At 42.9% G+C, this 23366-nt stretch overlaps 1 non-coding gene across 1 annotated transcript; it reads left to right on the top strand.

Moving 5' to 3' along the window:
* Positions 1-7242: 7242 nt before the first annotated feature.
* On the top strand, positions 7243-7315 carry trnar-ccu. The gene has a single exon. It is a non-coding gene; the product is annotated as a tRNA-Arg (tRNA).
* The last annotated feature ends 16051 nt before the right edge of the window (positions 7316-23366 follow it).

Here is a 23366-nt window from a genome sequence, read left to right as displayed (position 1 = left end):
TATCAGGAAAATATATTATTTCTCTTACTGCCGTTGGTATTCCTGGTAAGTGACTATGACCATTGAAGTTGTGTAAACCTGGTGTGCGTGCGTGCGTGCGTGCGTACGTACGTACTCACCTAGCAGTGACTGCTATTCAGACCCTGGTCAGTGGTATCATTTGGTTAAGTCGAATTTCCTGAATTAGCTCTGTTATTTCAAACTATTACCTCAACAGAAAATACAACTGTTTGTAACTCACAGGCTCCTTGAATTATTGCCCTTGGAATAATATGTACAGCAGAATCAGACATCAGCGGGAAGGTATTACTGCCAGTATCTGTCACTGTAGAACTGAACTGAGTGTGGGTCACTAGCTGGAGTGAAACACCTGATTCCAGTGACCCTGTATCACTGGGAGTGTCTGTCACTGTAGAATTATACTGAGCGTGGGTCATAAACTGGAGCAGAACAAGTTGGTTCTGTTTGGAAATTGCTGTTTCAGGTGACTGATCTCTCCATTCCATGGAGCTGTCCCTATGTTTTAAAGATGTAATTGGTGGAGACTGGCGAGAAGTTGTCCTGTTGGATGATATTTGGCAATAATTGTATAAAATAGAACATAGATAGACTTGGGTGGTTTTCGTTGGAGCAGGGAAGACCTTGGGCCACCTGATCGAGGTGTACAAGATTATAAGCGGCATGGACAGGGTGGATAGGGGGCAGCTGTTCCCCTTAGTTGAAAGATCAGTCACGAGGGGACATAAGTTCAAGGTGAGAGGCAGGAGGTTTAGGGGGGATGTGAGGAAAAACCTTTTTACCCAGATGGTGGTGATGGTCTGGAATGCACTGCCTAGGAGGGTGGTGGAGGCGGGTTGCCTCACGTCCTTTAAAAAGTATCTGGATGAGCACTTGGCACGTCATAACATTCAAGGCTATGGGCCAAGTGCTGGTAAATGGGATTAGGTAGGTAGGTCAGGTGTTTCTCACATATTGGTGCAGACTCGATGGGCTGAAGGGCCTCTTCTGCACTGTGAGATTCTGTGATATTGACATTGCTCTGTTTCATTCTGAACTGCACCAACAGAAACAGATGTTAATTATTTACTGGCTGGTGAACAGTAGGGCTGCTGTGTTATTGTATTCAAATCCTCTGTATAATGTTTCTTACTCTCAGCATAGTTACTGTAACCACTTTCCGGTGTTGATCAATCCCCTTCCCCCACACAGTAGGAATTTGGGGATTATGAATGTTGAATTTCATATTCTGTCTTTGATTTTAAAAAAAAGGAATTAATATTGGGCTGTGATTACTGAATCCTCAATTCTTTAACCAATTGAAATTTGATAGATTCCACAGTTCTTATCTATGATTCAGAGGCTCAGCACATGTACTGCCCTTGACTCAGTGAGGTGTGTCCCTGGGAAGAGAGACATCTCTAAGGGACATATGTGTTCGGCTTTCACAGCACAGGGATTGGAACGAGGGCAGCAAATAAAACATTAGTACACAGCCAATGATGAAATAATTAGAGCACTTTTTCAGTTCTGGTAAAATTCAGGATGAAATACTTGCACCTTATCCAGTACAATCAATATCCCTTTTGAAATGTGGAGACAAGAACTGTACACAGTACACTAAGTATTGCATAATCAAAGTTCTATATTAGTTTAATATCAGCTCTTTGTTTCTACCCTCTCCCATTCTATTCCTCAGAAATGAACTCCAGTGCTTCATTTACATTTTATGGCCTTGTTAATCTGTCTTTAAATGATTTGTGCACCTGTACGCTTAACCCCTTTATCTCCCTGGCCCATTCAGACTGTTATGTTCCAAGGAGCATTTTGAAAGCTTATTCTTCTGATCAAAATGCAGCACCTCACACTTAGCTACATTGAAATTGATTTACCATTTAAATGACTATTGTGCTATTTTATTAATTGTTATCAGTGTCTTTAGGAGCCTTGTTCCATTTTCCCTCTGGATTAGCTGTACACTCAGTTGGGATGTCTGTAAATTTTGTAATTGTGTTTCTACTTTCTGAATCCACATTTTTTATATAAATGGTGAATAACAGCGATGATCCTTGTGAAACACCACTTCTCAACTTCCACCAATCTGAGTAAATACCTTTAATCCCTAATCCCTGCTTTTAGATTTTTTGTAGCCATCTTGCAGTCCATTCTGCTGTTGGGCTCCTAAAGCCACTTGTTCTAAGATTAGTCATGTTATACGCCACCCTATTGAAATCCTTCAGAAATGAATGTCTAATAAATTTGCTCTATTTGTCTAATCGAATCTTTCTGAAAGTTATTCGAAGAGTCCAATAAGTTTGGTCAAGTATAATCTTCCTTTTGCAATGTGCTGGCCAGCCTCTATTATATTATGCTTTTCTGAATGTTTTATTTTCCAATAAATTTTTCACAAGGAGTTCCTGCCACTAGCGTTATGTTATCTGCTCTACAGTTCCCTGGACTTGTTCTATCTTCAGTTTTAAATACACAAGAAACATTTGCTGTCTGTCCCTATTCCCCGTTCTGGTGATTATTAATGAACAGATATCTCTTCCCTGATAAAAACAAAAAACTGCGGATGCTGGAAATCTAAAACAAAAACAGAATTATCTGGAAAAACTCAGCAGGTCTGGCAGCATCGGCGGAGAAGAAAAGAGTTGAAGTTTCGAATCCTCATGACCCATCCACAGAACTGAGCGAATATAAGGAGAGGGGTGAAATATAAGCTGGTTTAAGGTTGGGGGGGGCGGGGGGTGGAGATAGAGGTTGAGGGGTGTGGTGTGGTTGTAGGGACAAGCAAGCAGTGATAGGAGCAGATAATCAAAAGATGTCACAGACAAAAGAACAAAAGAACACAGAGGTGTTGAAGGTAGTGATATTATCTAAACGAATGTGCTAATTAAGAATGGATGGTAGGGCACTCAAGGTATAGCTCTAGTGGGGGTAGGGTGGAAAGACTAGCGGGGCATAAAATATTTAAAAATAGGTTAAATCTTTTATGCCCCGCTAGACTTTCCACCCCACCCCCACTAGAGCTGTACCTTGAGTGACCCACCATCCATTCTTAATTAGCACATTCATTTAGATAATATCACTACCTTCAACACCTCTGTGTTCTTTTATTCTTTTGTCTGTGACATCTTTTGATTATCTGCTCCTGTCACTGCTTGCATCTCTTCCCTGCCTTTTTTAAAAAAGTATGTGTAGAAGCAATTAGTCCGAACCAGAGGTTTAACCCTCCCATTGATCACTATATCAAATATCTCCACTCTTTCTACCATAAATGTCTTGAAGTTATTTTTGTGTTGAACTTATTCATTATTATTGTGTTGAATTGGTGATGTCCATTACAAATACTGCACTGGCTGATGTAGTCCTTAATCTCATTGTTCATGTTTGGCTAGCAGAGCACTTCTCTTGCCTTCCTCAGACTTTTTTCAACTCTTTAAGGATAATGACCCAAGTCCCTTTATATAAAATGCCATCTTGGGTGATACTTCATCTCTGTCTGCCCAATTCTCTCTTACAGCATCAGGTGTGTCCTTGATGGTTTCAGGCCATCCTTTCATCACAACTTCCTGTAACACTTGAAGAGTTGTATCTCGTTGTGTAGTTTTCTTGATCTGAGCAAGACTCTTGTCTGTTAGGTTCAGTGTCTCTGCTGGGTTGATGACTTCCAGAGCATATTGTGCTGTTGCTTCTAGTTGAATCTGGAAGATTTCACACTCTGTACCAGCATCATCAACCTCCATCAAAGGGAGTGCAGCTCTTGACAGCATGCCGGTGATGTTCATCTGCTTCCCTTGCTTGTACTTCATTTTAAATGTTATCTCTGCAAACAAAGTAACAACCTTTGTAAACACTTTGGAGCAGACAGAAACAGTTTGAGAAAGATGCTTTGAAGTAGCTTGTACTCAAAATCTACCATCATTTTCTCTCTCCCAAACAGGTACTGGTTGAAATGCTCAGTAGCAAAGACAATAGCCAGGCTGTGTCCTTCAGTTTCTGTTAATGCTCTGGATACCAACACTAATTGTCCTTGCTGTGTGAGGGTTGCTTCAAGTCCTGTTTCACTGGCATCTCATTGCAGGGCGACTTCATCAATGACATCATCGTACTTCAACACTGGGGTTGTTGTCACTAGTTGTTTGATGTGAGTGAAAGCTGCTCCTTGTTCTGTGCCCCAATATCACTGAACACCCATTGCAGTGAGATTGTGTAGACATTCACTCTCTGACATCAAATTGGGAATAACTTTATTTGGTAGCCCCTGTGTAGGTTCACAGATGTTCCAGGAGGTCAAACAGCTGTGAAGGCTTTATTACAGGACTCTCACCGATAGGGTTTCTCCCTGTCTGAGTGCGTTGATGGACCAGGAGATACACAGACTGTGTGAAAGTCTTGTCACACACCTCAGACCTGAATGGTTTTTCACCAGTGTGAATCCACTTGTGCTTCATGCAATCAGAAGAGCCTTGTCACAAACATTGCACCTAAAGAGTTTCTCCCTTGTGTGTCCTGGATGGTCAAAGATGGCATGAAAGCTTCATCACAAACCTTACACGTCAAGGGTTACTCCCTTTGTATGGATTCTTTGATGGACGCGGAGGTTGCATGACCTCGAAAATGATTTGTTGCACATATTGCACGTGAATGGTTTCTCCCCAGTGTGAGTGCGGTGATGTACACGGAGGCGTGATGACACCGAGAATGATTTATCACACACATTGTACATGAATGATTTCTCCCCTGTGTGAATCCTCTGATGAAGCAGGAGTCTTGTTGAGTCAGAGAATGATTTGTCACACACCTTGCATTTGAACAGTTTCTCCCGTGTGGGTGCGGTGGTGTGTGCAGAGGTTCCCTGACTGCGAGAATGATTTGTCACACACCTCACACTTGAATGGTTTCTCTCCGGTGTGAATGTGTTGGTGTATGCGGAGATCTGATGATGATGAGAATGACTTGTCACACACCTCACACATGAACAGTTTCTCCCCTGTGTGAATGCATTGGTGTTTGCGGAGGATCAATGAATCAGAGAATGATTTGATACACACTTTGCATCTGAATGGTTTCTCTCCTGTGTGAATGCGTTTGTGCATGAGGAGGGTCGATGACTGTGAGAAGGATTTGTCACACAGCTCACACATGAATGGTTTTTCCCTTGTGTGAATGGGCCGGTGATTCACCAGGCCCAATAATTGTGCAAAGCCCTGGTTACACACCTCACACTTGAATGGCTTCTCCCCTGTGTGAATGCGTCGGGGATTCATGAGTGTTGATGACTGTGCGAAAGCTCGATCACACAACTCACATTTGAATGGTTTCTCTTCCATGAAGCTACCCTTGTGTGAACAGTTGTAAAAGAGATGGACCTTGTGTGTTAGGAGATCCTATGAGCCTATGGATCCCTCCTCACACCTCACACTTGAACAGCCTTTATCCTCGGAGGCTTTCAAACTGACATCAGGGTGGGATATGTAGCCTGAGAAGTGTTTGATGGCAGATCAAAAGAGGATGACCCACAGCATCCAAGGCAGCGATGATGTGTAGTGGTGGGATCAGCACGTGCACAGGAGAGAAGGCTCAGCGAGTGTTTTGGTGTTCGGGCCATGCCCTGTGCTTGGAGGGACTGGTACTCAGGGATTGACTCTGTGACTGAGGGAATGACAATGGGGAGTGATTTCTCAGTCCTTGTCAGACCTCTCTTGAGGCCACTTGCCCATCACCTGATGCCACCCCACCCTGCCTGACCCCTTGCTCTGCCTCTCACCTGTTGGCTGACCCCATTTCCCTTCCCAGGATTTTGGAGATGAAAACATGTTCAAGGACTTTGGAGAGGAAAGGGTGGTTGGAGATTGGACGATAGTTTGCAAGGGTGGAGGGCACAAGGGTTGTTTTTTTTTTGAGGAGGGGATGATAACAGCAGATTTAAAGGAGGGAGGGACAACATCTGAAGAGAGAGAACCATGAACAATATCGATTAACATGGGGACCAGGAGGGGAAGTTGGTGATCAGCAGTTTAGTGAGAATAGGGTCGAGGGAACAGGAGGTGGGTCTCACGGACAAGATGAGCTCAGAGAGGGGATGAATGGAGATAGGAGAGAAATGAAAGAAAGATCTGAGTTGAGGGCCAGGGCAGGAGGGAGCATTAATGGAAGTTTGTCCAGGCGGGCTAGTGGAAGGGAGGGAAGTGGCAGAGATGGGATTGTTTCAATCTTATTCCCCTGAGCAGAGAGGTCTTTAACCAGGGAGCAGAGATTTAAAGTAAATGATGAAAGGATTATAGAGGTTTTGAGGAATAATTTTTTCACCCAGAGGGTGGTGAGGGTCTGGAACTCACTGTCTGAAAGGGTGATAGAGGCAGAAACCCTCAACACATTTAAAAAACACTGGGATATGAACTTGAAGGAATAACTTCTCCACATTTAAAATGGGGATAGAATAACTTCGCCACATTGACTCTGTCCCATCAAACACTCACAGAGAAGGTACAGCACGGGTTAGATACAGAGTCAAGCTCCATCTAAACTGTCCCTGGATGTCCACTGGCAGTGGATGGTTAACCAGTTGTCCACCATAACTTTTCAAGTCTGTGTCTCTTGGACTTAAGGGAGTGGATATGAAGTCTATACCCAGGGAAAGGGCCAGGGTGAGAGAGGGAATGGTTTTATTGGGGACTCGAGCATCTCAGGTGGAGGTGAGGGTGGGGTTGAGTAATCAGGATCTGCAGAAATGTTGTGAAGAATGGAGGCCCAAAGGCTGAGACAGTTGGGATTTGGAGAGTGCAGTTGTTAATGAATTGGGGAATCATTTTTTCCAGGGACGGATAAAAGAGGTAGAGCTGAAATGTGGGAGGGGAATGTGGGTGCTGAGTAACACATGGAAGTGATCAGAGATGGCATTCTCTGTGATTGATACGATGAGAGTAGTGAGACCAGGTGAGACAGCGAGGTCAAGGAGGTGGCCGGGAATCTGGGTTGGGGAAATTGGAGTCAGGACAAGCAAGGAAACTTCTGGAAAGACAATTGCTTCTCACATACAATCTATACTTCGCCATCATTAATTACTGACACACAAAAAGCAAATCCTGATCCTGTCAGCTCATTACTGGTATGTTTGGAATTGATGCAATCTGGTTGTGGATGAAAAGAAAGGGTCGGCCACAAAAAGGCATCAAATTTGGCAGTGATTACATCAAGACAAAGGGTCAAAGTTACAATCATCAAATCTCATCTTGTCCAGCCCCAGTGGCCTAATGGATAAGGCACTGGCCTCCTAAGGCAGGGATTGTGGGTTCAAGTCCCATCTGGGGTGGAGTTCAGTTTGGTCCAGGAAAAAACATCAAACTTGTTTTCTAAATAGTTGGGGAACTTTCTGTTTAACTACTCAACCAATCTGGGCAGTTTCTGTTCAGCTCCCTTCTCACTCTGTCACTGGCTTCCCACTGACACAAACCAATGCAATGCTTCTCCCAAGCTGTGGACCATCCCAACACTCGGGGAACAATGTCACCTCCACTTTCCAGGCCTTTTGTAACAAAAATATAATATTTTTCATGATATTATTGCAGTTTTATGTCTGTGTGGCTGTTTTTATTAAATTCGAGTCAGAAAGGCTGCAAGGTTGAAATTATGAAAAGAGTTAGGTGTAAAACAGACTTTTGAGATGAAGATGGACAAGCTAGGATGAGGGTTCCACTGATAAGGTGTGAAGGAAATTTGCATTTTAAGATAAGTGGAAAGGGGCTTAGGCTTCAAAGGGCTGGTAGGATGTTTCCAACTACCAACTAAATAGGGCAAGGTTATTATGTTTATTTTTCCCAAAAGAGGCCATATTGACAACATGAAAGAATTTTATATTATGGGAAAAGTGAATTTCCAAAGACTTGTAGAACCATGGAATTTACAGATTGAAGAGAGAGAAAACATATAAAGAAGGATGGAAGGCTATGTAGGGAGTGTGGCCATGTGAGATCGAAAGGGAAAACATGTGAAGCAGTCCTTGAGGAAAAGCCTCCACCCACTTTAGCAGAAGTCTGCTGTGTCCAGTAACTAAAGTTGTGTTAAAAGCCCTTGGAATTACACTGTTGAGTGGTGACCTTTCTGGATTGATTTTATAATTTCAAATCTATTTTGGACTGTTGCATTAAAATGGGTGTGTAGTTGGGAGCCTGTTCAATTAAGAATTTTGGGAACTGCTAAATAATCATGTAACTGTAATCTTATGTGGATTTATTGTTTTTTTTTTCCTTTTGTTAATAAATGCTTTAACTTAATTTTAAACACTCTAAATGTTAGTGGACTCAATTCTCCTGAATTCAGTATATAAACCTTATCGCAATAAACACAAATTGCAAAACCGTTATGATAGCATGGCCAAGTTTCCCTTGTAGGTTTCGTCTGCCTGGCGCATATCACCTGCCACATCATAACACTTTAACTCTTGTCTTCAGTTCACCCAACACCCCAAATACAGTTACTGCTTTGAAATGTCAAAAGATAATATTTAAAATTGGATTAATCGATTTATGTCAGGAAGGGTATCAAGAAACATGGAAATAAGTGGGGTGGATTGGGCTAATATATAAAGCAGCCATAGACTAATTGAGTGGTGGAACAGGCTTGAGGGCTGAATGGCCTCCTCATGTTCCGAGGTTTATTAGGGGATCAGGATCAAAATGGATTTGAGATATAGGTCAGTCATCACGGAATTAAATTGGGACCAGAATTGAGGGGCTGAATGGCCTCCTACCATTGCTATAAATGTGTACAACAATGGAACATCATTGTTAGGAGACAAACAATCCCATCCCTGTGCGCCCTGTTCTCAGGTTGTAACTGAATGGAAACCTGGTATCGTATCGAGCACAATATGTCACTGTCACTGAAATGAAGCCCAAGGGTTTGACAAGCTCTGTTTAATCAAAGAGCCTGAGGAATTATTCGTGTGGCTCAGACAACAAGTTTAAGCCCTGATGTCCAGGCCAATATGGATCCTGCAATCAACATTACAAAAACAGATCATCTGATCATTATCACATTGCTGTTTGTGGGAGCTTACTATGCACAAAGTGCCTGCCATGTTTCCTACATTACAACAGTGACTACACTTCAAAAAACACTTCATTGGCTGTAAAGTGCTTATGGACACCCTGAGTTTCTGGAAGTTGATATAAGAAGGCAAGTTTTTTTTATTTGGGAAATGTTACACTTCCTGTAAATTGGAAATTATAAACCCATTGATGGAGAAAGTAAACCAGCCACAGTGAAACTGACCAATATATTGTGTATAGGACTCTTACTGTAGGCTCCCGAACGTTTTAGTGAATAGAAACACACCATGTTGACAAATCAGGTAGTTTGAGTTGAACTAGAATGTAATTTTATTGTGAGTTATAAATCTATATAGAAGATTGATAAAACAGCAGACAAACAACACAATAATCAGTCTCCATCAAACTTTGAATCAACCAAAATAACAAAGCATTTGAAAGTGACTCAAATGTTTCCCAGAATATGAAATGAATCTTGGAAGAGATTAAGATGAACATATCACACCATTATTACATTGCGGTATGATGGGCTGAGGGAATTCAGAGACTCACACCCACTCCCTCACCATACTCAGGGTAGTAGTCCTCCCAGACAGGAGAGTACAAACATTCCCTGTGGTATTAGTCAAACACCCATCACCTGAAGAGGATCTGTCTATAATTCACATCACCAACTAAAGCAGGGTCCAATTCTACCCCATACCCACTCCTGAGAGCTGCCTCATTTTAATGACACAAAGACTGTACAATTATTCCAAATGGAAGTTTCCAGAAAATCCAGACAAATGTGTGAAGGTTTTATTACAGAACTCGCACTGATAGGATTTCTCCCCTGTGTGAGTACATGGACGGACCAGGAGAGATACTGACTGTGTGAAAGCTTTGTCACAAAATCACATCTGAAGAGTTTGAATCTGTGCAGTGGTGAGAAAGGACATTGGATCAGAAAATCTAAATGTAGAATCAGTCTTGGTAGAGTTAAGAAGCAACAAGGGACGGAAAACATTAGTGGGAGTTGTCTATAGGCATCCAAACAGCAGTGGTAAAGTAAGGGACTGTATTAAACAGGAAATTGTTACATGCATGTGACAAGGATGCTATAGTAATCATGCTTTAATCTACTTGTAGATTAGGCAAACCAAATTGGCAATAATACTACAGCGGGTGAATTCCTGGACTCTGTACGAGGTGGTTTTTTAGACCAGTACATAGAGGAACTAACTAGGGAGCAGGCTATCCTAGATTTGGTCTTGTGCAATGAGAAGGAGTTAATTAATAATCTTGTTGTGTGGGGGTCCCTTTAGGGAACAGTGACCGTAACATGATAGAATTCTTCCTTAGGTTGGAATGTGAAGTAGTCCAATCCAAAACTAGGGTCCTAAATCTAAACAAAGGAAACTACGAAGGTATGAGGCATGAGTTGACTAAGATAGGTTGGGGAACTTCATTGAAAGGAATGACAGTGGATAGGCAATGGCTAATATTTAAGGAACAAATGGATGAATTGCAGCAGTGATACATTCCTTTCCAGTGCAAAAACACATGGGCAGGATTTTTCAGTCAGCATGCCAGGGCGGGCCCGACACACAAAATGACATGCAATGACGTCAGGCATGCTTGGCGATGTCATCGCGCTGTTGCATGATGTTTCGTTCAGCGGGTGCGTGCCAGAGTCGGCTGTGCGTTCGCCGATACGTAAACGGCCTATTAAGGCCGTGAAGGAAGTGATTAAGGGAAGTGTTAACACTGCCCATGCAACCTTAATGTTGGCGGGCAGGCGAAAAGGCCAAAAGGCCTTTGGGTTTCTTAGGAAACCTCATCCACAGGCGGGATGAGGTTTCCTAAAGCTTTTAATAATTAAGTAAAAAAATTTCCAAAACATGAAAACACTTTCCCATCTCACGTCACACAGTCATACGAGGGGACATGTTTAATTAAATTCTTAAACCATTTACTTAATAATTTCAGTATTAAGCTCCGTGCCTCAGGGAGATTGAAGTGTTCTTTCATGCGCATGCGCGAAAGAGCGCTGGCCCCGACTCTTCCTCCTCTCCCTGTCCGCACAGGTAGCATTGAGCGCTATGGCTCGCGTCTTACGCTGGGTGGGCCTTAATTGGCCTGCCTGGGTAAAATGGCAGCGTGGAGCCGATCGTGGGTGGCGATCGGTTCTGCGACCGACCTCACCCACTCCCACCAAGCCCGCCCGCCACCTGAAAAACTCAGGCCCAGGAAAAGTGGTCCATGGCTAACAGTGGCTAGCAAAAGAAATTAAGGATAGTATTAGATCCAAAGAAGAATCATATAAAGTTGCTAGAAAAGGTAGCAAGCCTGAAAATTGGGAGCAGTTTAGAATTCAGCAACCGAGGACCAAGAGATTGACTAAGAGGGGAAAAATAGATTATGAGATTAAACTTGCAAGGGACATAAAAGAGGACTGCAAAAACTTCTTTAAGTATGTAAGAAGAAAAAGATTAATGAAGACAAATTCACATCCCTAACAGACAAACAGGAGAATTTGTAACAGAGAACAAGTAAATGGCAGAGCAATTAAACAGCTACTTTATTTCTGTCTTCACAGAGGAAGACACAAATAACTTCCCAGAAATGCTAGGAAACTGAGGGTCGAGTGAGAAGGAGAGAATGAAGGAAATTAATATTACTAAAAAAAGTGCTGGAGGAATTAATGGGACTGAAAGCCAGCAAATCCCCAGGGCCTGATAATCTACATCCCAGGACACTAAAGGAGGTGGCCATGGAAATAGTGGATTAGTTGGTTGTCATCTTCCAAAACTCTGTAGATTCTGGAACAGTCCCGACAGATTGGAAGGTGGCAAATGTCGCCCCACTATTTAAAAAAGGACGGAGGGAAAAAACAGCGAATTACAGACCACTAAGCCTAACATCAGTGGTAGGGAAAATGCTAGAGTCTATTATAGAGTATGTAAAGCAGGACACTTAGAAAATATCAACAGGATTAGACAAGGTCATCATGGATTTATTAAGGGAAATCATGTTTGACACACCTAGAGGTTTTTGAGGGCGTAACAAGCAGAATAAATAAGGGAGAACCAGTAGATTTAGTGTATTTGGATTTTCAGTAAGCTTTTGATAAAGTCCCACATAAGAGGTTAACGTGCAAAATTAAAGCACATAGGATTGGGGTAATATAATGGCATGGATTGAAAATTGGTTAGGAGACAGGAAACAGAAAGTAGGAATAACTGAGTCTTTTCCAGAGTGGCAGGCAGTGACTAGTGGGGTACTGCAGGGATCAGTACTTGGGCCCCAGTGATTCACAATATATATCAATGATTTGGATGAGGGAACCAAATCATATATTTACAAGTTTGGTCATGACGCAAAACTAGGTAGGGATCTGGGTGGTGACGAGAATGTTAAGAGGCTTCAAGGCAATCAGACAAGTTGAGTGAGTGGGCAAATACATGGCAGATGCAGTATAACGTGGATAAGTGTGAAGTTATTCGCTTGGTAGGATAAACAGAATCATAGGATCCTATTTAAATGGTGATAGGTTGGGAAATGTTGACATGCAAAGGGACCTGGATGTCCTTGTACACTAATCACTGAAAGCAAGCATGCAGGTGCTACAAGCAGTTAAGAAAGCAAATAGTATGTCGGCCTTCATTGCGAGAGGATTTGAGTACAGGAGCAAGGATGTCTTACTGCCGGATAATAATCACCTTCCCAACACATACAGACAGAACTTAACAATAGGAAATCAGTAAGAATCCTCAGACACTCTGCACCTCCCAGATAATTACACCTCACCTTTTCATATTCAGTAATGACCCATCAAAACTAAGCCTGTAAATCAGAAGGGAAATACTTCCAATAAAAACACTCAATATCCAACACACCGCTCCAGTCAAACAGTTCAGCACAAAGCACTGAGTAAACAGCTCTCTCAGCTGGATCTTCTCACAGAATAAGGGGCATTTCCACACCTGATTCCCCACAGGATAGTCAGACTGCCTGAACATTAGTCTCGATATTATGCGATGTAATTATTATAAATTCTGCTCCTTCATTCATCATCTCCTCACTTGGTTTTCAGTCCCTACAAGAAGTGAAGCAGCTGTGGAAGAGGGTGAGTAGAAGAGCCACCAAAATCCAACCTTGCTTATGATGAAAGATCATCTCGAGCTGAAATATTAACTCTGTTTCTCTCCACAGATACTGCCTGATCTGCGGAGTATTTCCAGAATTTATTTTTTAAATTCTAGTTTTAAAAGCACAGATACAGACCATTTGGCCCATCTGCTTTCTCCCAGAGCTTGTGTCCAGTCAGAAGGGCTGTTATCATTTGGCCCCCTTTTGCCTCTCCAGTCGTAGCCAGAGAATCTCCTGCAGTGGTTAATCTTCCCACCCCCATCACTCTGGAGTCCGACCAAGGGTCTATCCTCAGCCCCCACCTATTTCTCATCCACACGCTGCCCCCGTGTAAAACCATCTGATGTCAGATTCACAGAGGGTCTCTTACAATCTGTCCCATTTTACCTCGAGTCAGAAAGAAATGCCGCTCACCACCAGACAAAACAGAAATCTAGTAGTAAAGGAATGGCAAGCAGACAGCTTCAAGAGGGAGAGAAATGATTTGAGGACCGGGGCCATGGAGCAGAGCACCTTAGATCTACAATCTTAACTGGGGCAGGGTCTAAATGGAGGACAGGCCCTTCAGCACCCGTAAGGGAGATGGAGTCAAAACTGGGAAGAGTCCAATTTTTATACTTTTACTCCACAGTCTGGAGAAAACAGTCTCTCGCCAGTCACAGAAAACCAATGTCGAATTTAATGGAGGTGAGGGAGGGGGGATAGGCGGTTAAACTGCTGCGATCACGGTTCCCGCCGCCTAGTTCTGCAATTTACGGGTGCGCACCTCCAATTCCAGCCCCACCCACGTGACAGCCGCACGGGCTCGCGCTTTCCCAGATTCGAACTCGCGAACGTTGGGCGCCAACCGCCGCTGCGCGCGTCAGAACTACAGCTCCCATCAGGCACCGCCCCCTGATTTGTTACCTCCACTCTTCAGTTTGGAGGCGCGGGGTCACATGCAGCATGGGTAATGTAGTTCCAAACCAGCAAGAGTCGATCTTCACGGCTCCAGTGAATTTTGAAAGTCCCGCCCCAATTCTGAACGGCTGAGCTGTGACTGACATGTTGGTTGTGGACGGGGGGGTTTCAATGTATTCCTGTTCGTGATTGGGTCTGGGAGATGTCAATCAGAGAGCCCACCCACTCTTCTCCCACAGACTTTCTGCAGAGTCGAGAAACCAGGTTAGGAGATGGTGAGTGAAGGAGCAGAGTTTACACAGATTGTATCACATAATATCCACATTAATGTTCAATCTGAATATCCAGTGAGTGAAGGAACAGAGTTTATACAGATTGTATCCCGTAATATCAACACTAATGTTCAATCTGAATATCCAGTGAGTGAAGGAGCAGAGTTTTTATTGATTGTATCCCATAATATCCACATTAATGTTCAATCTGAATATCCAGTGAGTGAAGGAGCAGAGTTTATACAGATTGTATCCCATAATATCCACATTAATGTTCAATCTGAATATCCAGTGAGTGAAGGAGCAGAGTTTATACAGATTGTATCCCATAATATCCACACTAATGTTCAGGACTGAATATCCAGTGAGTGAAGGAGCAGAGTTTTTATTGATTGTATCCCATAATATCCACATTAATATTGAATCTGAATATCCAGTGAGTGAAGGAGCAGAGTTAATAAAGATTGTATTACATAATATCCACCCTGATGTTCAGGATTGAATATCCACTGACTGCTAGTTGACCAATTTTATTGAATTCAGTGTTGCAGCACCGAGAGGCTGGTGCGAATCATGGAGTGCTTGAGGTGAATAGTGTTAATGCCTTTAAGGGGAAACTAGATCAGCACACGAGACAGAAAGGAACAGAAGGATATGCTGATAGAGTGAGATGTAAAGGAGTTGCGAGGAGGCTCATGTGAAGCATAAACAAAAGCATGAACCAATTGGCTGAATGGCCTGTTTCTGCCCTGTAATTCTATGTATGTAACTTTCTGTGGTTGGATTCAAACACCCAATCTCTGGTTTGTTCATCCAGCACCATAGCAATTGGATGGCCATACCTGGAGACACATTTATTGAAATGTATTTTAATGCCTTCTTAAGGTTTTGGCCTTTCCCCTGCAACCCTTTCAATTTTGCAAGACTTCATAATTTCTATTTTTTCCTGTTCTCACCCCAGTGACTGTCAGACCATGACTTGCTTGGCCATTGCTCCTGACTGTCACTGAGCTGATTTAATTGGTTTTTAATTCCATCTTCCACTTGATGACACACTGTTCAAAAGGACTGCAAACTATCACCCATAAACACCAATGGCTTCTTTACTCTACCAAGTTTAATCTGATTTGGAACAAAGCCCTTTTCATTAGAACTAGATACCTCAGTGTCTTGTTGTTCCCACCTCTTGAGATTTTCTTGCAACGTCCTTGTATTTTAACTGAAAAGTGCTTGCATTTGCGTCAATTGAGTTTAAAACTTACATTACTCAAAATCAATGAATCATTCCATTGTTTGATTATGGATAAATTAAAAATACATCAATCAAATCATCGATTACATAGGTTGTTGATAACATAACTTATTAATTACATAACTCATTCAAGGCTTTGAATGAATCTCAATACAGTGACATAATAATGCAGGATACATAATCCTACTCCTTTAGTTAACATCTAATTCTAACCACCCCAAAACTACCTATAGAGAGAGAGAGAGAGGAGGAGAGCTAGTAGAAAATTACTCCCTCTCTCCTGTGCCCCTCCCTCCTGTGCATGTGCTGGTCCCACCTCTGCACACCATCACTGCCTTTGACGCTGTAGGTCTTCCTCTTCTGATCTGCTGTCAAACACATCCGAGGCTACACATCCCACACTGACGTCAGTTTGAAAGCCTCCGAGGATTCCCACACTAGAAATCTGTATGAAACATTTTCTGGGGCAACTGAGACAGCAGTTGCAATGAGTGAGGTTTTATTCAGGTGGGACAATGACAAGTTTAAATCCCCATCTGATCCGTTGCTCAAAGTCACCTCTGTTTCATCGGACAGTTTCCCAAGTTTCAGGAAACTCATGTTGTTCATATTTGGAGCCATTTGAATTTTTCCCGGTGTTCCATGTGTGTAAAATGATTATTGCCCTCAAACCTTTACTTACATATAATGAAATCAAGGATCACATTAATATGGCAAGCCACAAAATACAAAAGGATATATCCAAAAAAAAACTCTTTTTGTTTGCAAGTTACTCCACATAAATAATTTAAAAAGAAAATGATCATGCTTGAACAGTCTAGTCTGTTCCAATTTCATCTGTCTCTACACACGCATTGCATATAATCTTTAAAGTATTCAGGTCTTCACTTCCAAATGATTTCTCTGCAAATAAAGTGACATAAACGCTTTGCAGCAGATAGAAAGGGTTTGAGAAAGACGCTTTGAAATGGTTTGTGGTCAGACTGCACCATCAGTTCCTCTCTCCCAAACTGGTACTGGTTGAAATGCTCGCAAGCAAAGACACTAGCCAGGCTCTCTTTCTCAATCTGTGTATAGCGTCATTCAGTTTGTGTTAATGCTCTGGATGCAAACACAGCTAATTGTCCTTGCTGCATGAGGGTTGCTCCAAGTCCTGTTTCACTGGCATCTCACTGCAGGATGACTTCATCATTGACATCATCGTACCTCAGCATGGGCGTTGTCGTCACTAGTTGTTTGATGTGAGTGAAAGCTGCTCCTTGTTCTGTGCCCCAATATCACTGAACATCCTTTGCAGTGAGATTGTGTAGAGAGTCACAATCTGAGGACAAATTGGGCAAATACTTGGCTAGGCTCCCATATGGAAACACATTTATTTGAAATGTCTTTTAGTCATAGAGTTGTGCAGCACAGAAACAGGTCCTTCGGCCCATCATGTCTGTGCCGGCCATTAAGCACCTATCTATTCTAATCCTATTTTCCAATACTTGGCCCGCAGCCCTGTATATTGTGGTGTTTCAAGTGCTCATCTAAATACTACTTCAATGTTGTGAGGGTTCCTGCCTCTATCAACCCCACAGGCTGCGTGTTCCAGATTCCAACCACCTTCTGGGTGAAAAAATTTTCCTCAAATCCACTCTAAACCTCCTGTCTCTTACCTTAAATCTATGCCCCCCTGGTTATTGACACCTCCGCTAAGAGGAAAAGTTTCTTTCTATCTATCACAGAATCACACAGTGCAGAAGAGGCCCTTCAGCCCATTGAGTCTGCACCGACACGTGAGAAACACCTGACCTACCTACCTAATCCCATTTACCAGCATTTGGCCCATAGCCTTGAATGTTATGACGTGCCAAGTGCTCATCCAGGTTCTTTTTAAAGGATGGGAGGCAACCCGCCTCCACCACCTTCCCAGGCAGCGCATTCCAGACCGTCACCACCCTCTGGGTAAAAACATTTTCCCTCACATCCCCCCTAAATATCCTGCCCCTCACTTTGAACTTATGTCCCCTTGTGACTGACCCTTCAACTAAGGGGAACAGCTGCTCCCTATCCACCCTGTCGATGCCCCTCATAACCTTGTACACCTTGATCAGGTCGCCCCTCAGTCTTCTCTGCTCCAAAGAAAACAACCCAAGTCTATCCAACCTCTCTTCATAACTTAAATGTTTCGTCCCAGGCAACATCCTGGTGAATCTCCTCTGCAACCCCTCCAGTGCAATCACATCCTTCCTATAATGTGGTGACCAGAATTGCACACAGTACTCCAGCTGTGGCCTCAGCAAGGTTCTATACAACTCCAACATGACCTCCCTACTTTTGTAATATATGCTTCAACTGATAAAGGCAAGTGTCGCATATGCCTTTTTCCTCCACCCCACTAACATGCCCCTCCGCCTTCAGAGATCTATGGACACACACACCAAGGCCGCTTTGTTCCTCAGGACTTCCTAGTGTCATGCCGTTCATTGAATACTTCCTTGTCAAATTACTCCTTCCAAAGTGTATCACCTCACACTTTTCAGGATTAAATTCCATCTGCCACTTATCTGCCCATTTAACCATCCTGTCTATATTTTGCTGTAGCCCAAGACACTCAACCTCACTGTGAACCACCCGGCCAATCTGTGTACTAATCCTACCCCCCACGTAGTCATCTATGTCGTTTATATAAATGACGAATAATAGGGGACCAAGCACAGATCCCTTTGGTACGCCACTGGATACTGACTTCCAGTCACTAAAGCATCCTTCTGTCATCACCCTCTGTTTCCTACAACTAAGCCAATTTTGAATCCACCTTAACAAATTACCCTGTATCCCATGAGCATTTGCCTTCTTTATAAGTCTCCCATGTGGGATCTTGTCAAAGGCTTTGCTGAAATCCATATAAACTACATCAACTGCACTAGCCTCATCTACACACCTGGTGACCTCCTCAAAAAATTCAATTAAATTTGTTAGGCACGACCTCCCTCTGACAAAGCAATGCTGACTATTCCTGATCAAACCTTGCTTCTCCAAGTGGAGATAGATTCTCTCCTTTAGAATTTTCTCCAGTAATCCCCTGCTACTGACAAGAGACTCACTGGCCTGTAGTTCTCTGGCTTATTTCTACAACCCTTCTTAAATAGCGGAACCACATTAGCTGTTCTCCAGTTCTCTAGCACCTCCCCCGTGACCAGAGAGGAATTAAAAATCTATGCCTCTCATAATTTTGTATGCCTCTATCAGGTCCCCCTCAGACTTCTCTGTTCTTAGGTAAACAACCCTAGCCTATCCAGTCTCTCTTCATAGCTGAAACGCTCCAGCCCAGGCAACATCCTGGTGATTCTCCCCTGCACCCTCTCCAGTGCAGTCACATCCTTCCTCTAGTGTGGTGACCAGAACTGCAGGCAGTACTCCAGCTGTGGCCTAACTAGCGTTTTATACAGCTTCAACAAAACCTCCTTGCTATTATATTCTATGCCTCGCCTAATAAAGGCAAGTGTCCCATATGCCTTCTTAACCACCTTATCTACCTGTGCTGCTGCCTTCAGGATCTATATCCTCTGTACTTCCTAGGGTCTTACCATTCATTGTGTATCCCCTTGCCCTGTTAGTCCTCCCAAAATGCATCATCTCACACTTCTCAGGATTAAATTCCATTTGCCACTGCTCTGCCCATCTTACCAGCCCATCTATCTCGTCCTGCAATCTAAGGCTTTCCTCCTCACTATTTGTGGCACCAACAATTTTCACGTCATCTGCGACCTTACTGATCATGCCTCCTATATTCACCTCCTATATGTTAATGTACATGACAAACAGCAAGAGCCCCAGCACAATCCCTGCTGTGCACCATTTGTCACAGGCTTCCAATCACAAAAACAACCTTCAACCATCACCCTCCGCCTCCTGCCACTAACTCAATTTTGGATTCAATTTGCCAAATTGCTCTGGATCCCATGGGCTCTTACCTTCTTGACCATTCTCCCATGCAGGACCTTGTCAAAACCTTGCTGAAGTCCCTGTAGATGACATCAACTGCACTACCGTCATCTACACAACTAGTCACCTCCTCGAAAAATTCAATCATATTTGTTAGACATGATCTCTCCCTGACAAAGTCATGCTGACTATCCCTGATTAATCCCAGCATCTCCAAGTGGAGATTAATCCTGCCCCTCAAAATCTTTTCCAAAGCTTCCCTACCACCGACGTTAGACTCACTGGCCTGTAATTACCTGGTTTTATCCCAACTACCCTTCTTGAATAATGGTACCACATTCGCTGTCCTCCAGTCCTCTGGCACCTCTCCTATGGCCAGAGAGGATTTGAAAATGAGTGTCAGAGCCCCTGCAATCTCCTCCCTTGCCTCACATAGCAGCCTGGGATACAACTAATCTAGGCCTGGGGATTTATCCACTTTTAAGCCTGCTAAAACCGCTAATGCCTCCTTTTTAATGTTAATTTGTTCAACTATACCACAGTCCCTCTCCCTGATTTCTCCATAGTGAACACAGATGAAAAGTAATCATTCAAAACCTCCCCTCCGTCCTCCAGCTCCATGTACGGATTGCCACTTTGGTCCCTAATGGGCCCTACTTTTTCCCTGCTTATCCTCTTGCCCTTAATATATTTATGAAATGCCTTTGGATTTTCCTTTATCTTGCCGCCGTGTTTTTTCTCTTTGCTCTCCTAATTACTTGTTTAAGTACCCCCTAAACTTTCTATACTCCTCTAGGACTTCTGCTGTTTTCAATCCTCTGTATCTGCCATAAGCCTAATTTTTTTTTGCCTTATCCAATTCTCTATATCCCTTGACATCCAAGGTTCTCTGGACTTGTTGGTCCTACCCTTCCCCTTTACAGGAATATGTTGGCCCTGAATTCTCACTGTTTCCTTTTTAAATGATCCCCACTGGTCTAATGTAGACTTTCCTACAAGTAGCTGCTCCCAGACAACTTTGGCCAGATCCTGTCTTATCAAATTGAAATCAGCCTTCCCCTATTTAAGGACTTTTATTTCTGGTTCGTCTTTGTCCTTTTCCATAACCACCTTAAATCTTAAAGATTTATGGCCACTATCCCCAAAATGCTCCCCTAATGACACTTCTACCACTTGTCCTGCTTCATTCCCTATGATTAGGTCCAGTACTGCCCCTTCTCTTGTGGGACTTTCTACGTGCTGGTCTCAAAAAGCTCTTCTAGATGCACTTAAACAATTCTGCCCCCTGTAAGCCTTTCACACTAATCACTGGGCTGATTGTGCGATCTTACTTAACTCTGGATTAGCTTGTTGAGTCTCAACTAGAGAAATTTTGTTCAACATCTCTTCCGGATCTTCTAGGTGTTTAAAGAAAGTTTCAGCCAGCCAAATATCTGTCTGTGGTATCACTTTGGTCTTTGATGATGGATTTTGCTTAGCCATTGCTCGGGCCATCCCACATGAAGGAAAAATTCCTGGAATCTTTTCCTGTAACTGCTCTGTCTCTTTCACCTCACTTGGGCTTTCTGTAATTATGGTAGAAGCTACTACCTTCGCTCCAGCTAAATAATTTCCCAGGAGTAAAACAACTCCATCTATGGGTAACTGCTGAACAATCCCTATCATCACTGTCCCAGACAATAGGTTGCACTCCAAGTGCACCTGGTACAAAGGTACGGGCATATACTCCTCAGCCATACCAGTGACTAAAACTTTGGCTTTTAAGGCGCTCTCTGGTGGAAAAGATATGCCTTTCCCCAGCAAAAGTGTTTGAGTGGCTCCAGTATCTCTAAGTATCATTATGGGTTTAGCTTCCTCATTTGAGGGATAAGTGGTTACTTTTCCCCTTGACAAAAAATCTTCATAACTCATGTATCTCATTCACCTTTCCTGATCTCACAGCAGTGTTCACATTCGGTTTCTCAGCAACAGTTAATGCTACAACTTGATCTGTTGTACTTTCAGTCAGGGTTCCTTTTTCTGAATCATCCTTACGTACCCCAATAAGTCCCATGGATTTCCCAAGCAACTTCCAGCAATCAGCACAAACATGTCCCACCTTGTTACAATGGAAACACTTATTCTTTGAATATCACTTCCACCCTCAGCACCTTCCTTTCTGGCCTCAGGAGGAATTTCTGGGCTATTCCCAGCTGTCCCTTCTCTTCCCTGGCTACTTGCCTTCCTTTCACCTTCCCACCTTCTATCCTTCTTGGGTTTGTGGGGATGACGGAAAAAGGGTTTAGATTTATGGACCAGCTCATAACTGTCAACCATCTCTGCTCCCTGTCTGTTTTAACCCTCTGGTTTTCAACATGGGTTCTAAATACTGGAGGAAGTGAATCTTTAAATTTTTCCAAGAAAATTATTTCTCTAAGAGCTCGTCTCTACCTTTAACACCCATATCCAATGGTCAAAATTACTTTGCTTTACCCTCTCAAACCCCAATATAGGTCTGTCCAGGCCGTTTCCTTATATTCTAACATTTCTGCCTGTATGGGACTAACTCATATACACTAAGCATAGCCTTTTTTACTGCATCATAATCCACAGAAACCTCTTCTGAAAGTGAAGCATAGCCTCATGAGTTCTCCCCACCAACCTACTCCGTCAGAGTAATGTCCAGATTTCTTTTCCCACTTCATTTCCTTAGCCAAAACAAAAATAAATCAAACAAAATAAAGAACACGTCTACATCCCTTTCCTCAAACCTTGGGAGAACTGCACTAATTTAAACATCTCCCCACTAGGCTTTGGTTTGGAGGATTCTTTTCATCACCAGACCTTCCTCGGCATCTGAGACCTTTTTTCCATCCTTTTAAGCCAGTATTCTCGTTCCTTCTCTCTTTCCTCTATTGCTAACTTCTCCCTCTGGAGGTTGAGTTTTCACATTTCCATTTCTCTTTGAAATGCTCTATTTTTCCTTTTCTTTCCCTCCAGTTCAAGTTTTTTTTCATTTGCAACTGAACCATAGCCAATTCAACTGACTCACCCCCTGGAGAACGTGGTCTCTCTGGTATCCCTTCCAATTTCAAATGCCGCACTATTATCTCAACCTTGTCTGTTTTCCTTGCCCCTATGGGTAATTCTAACTCTAGCTTATCTGCCAATTCCATTAGCTCACCCTCAGTTAATTTCTGTAAACCAGTCAAGGTTACATATTCCATCTGTAAAAAAATGTCTCAGCAACTTCCAAAGCCATTTTAGTTTACCAATGTATAAGAAACCTGGTCTCCATCCTTTTATTCCTCACCAATTTTTATTCCGCGTCCAACCACACGTACATGTTGCAAATCTTGGATGAGCCCCCAATTTATGTTACGTCCAGGATGGGAGGAGTGCTTGAATTATCAAGCCCCACTACTCCGCAAGCTGTGCCATCTGTTTAAATGTTTAATTTTCTCACCAAAATGGCCAATTGTGTACTGAGATTTCTAGTACCCAGAAGAAAAGAGACTCTGACCAGACTTCTTTCAAACAATCAGAATGATTCATTTATTTTAAAACAAAACTTCTTTTAACAAGTTGTAGGTACTGGTTAATGCGCAATTGTAATCGAGAGCCTTCCATCAGAACCAGCCTTTCCCAATGTTTGGCTGTGGGCGATCAATCAGGGTGAGGCTGGGAAGAAGTGTGAATGGCTCCAAGTGTGGTGAGAGCTTCAATCATTTATCGAGTCTCATGAACCACTGACTCATTTCTACAGGTAAGAGGCTGTTCAAGTGTGAGGTGTTTGAGGAGGGATCCACAGGCTCATAATATCTCGTAACACCTAAGGTGTACCTGTTG

This window comes from Carcharodon carcharias, chromosome 19, assembly GCF_017639515.1.
Source record: "Carcharodon carcharias isolate sCarCar2 chromosome 19, sCarCar2.pri, whole genome shotgun sequence".
Taxonomy (NCBI): domain Eukaryota; kingdom Metazoa; phylum Chordata; class Chondrichthyes; order Lamniformes; family Lamnidae; genus Carcharodon; species Carcharodon carcharias.
This window is presented reverse-complemented; position numbering and strand designations above follow the sequence as displayed.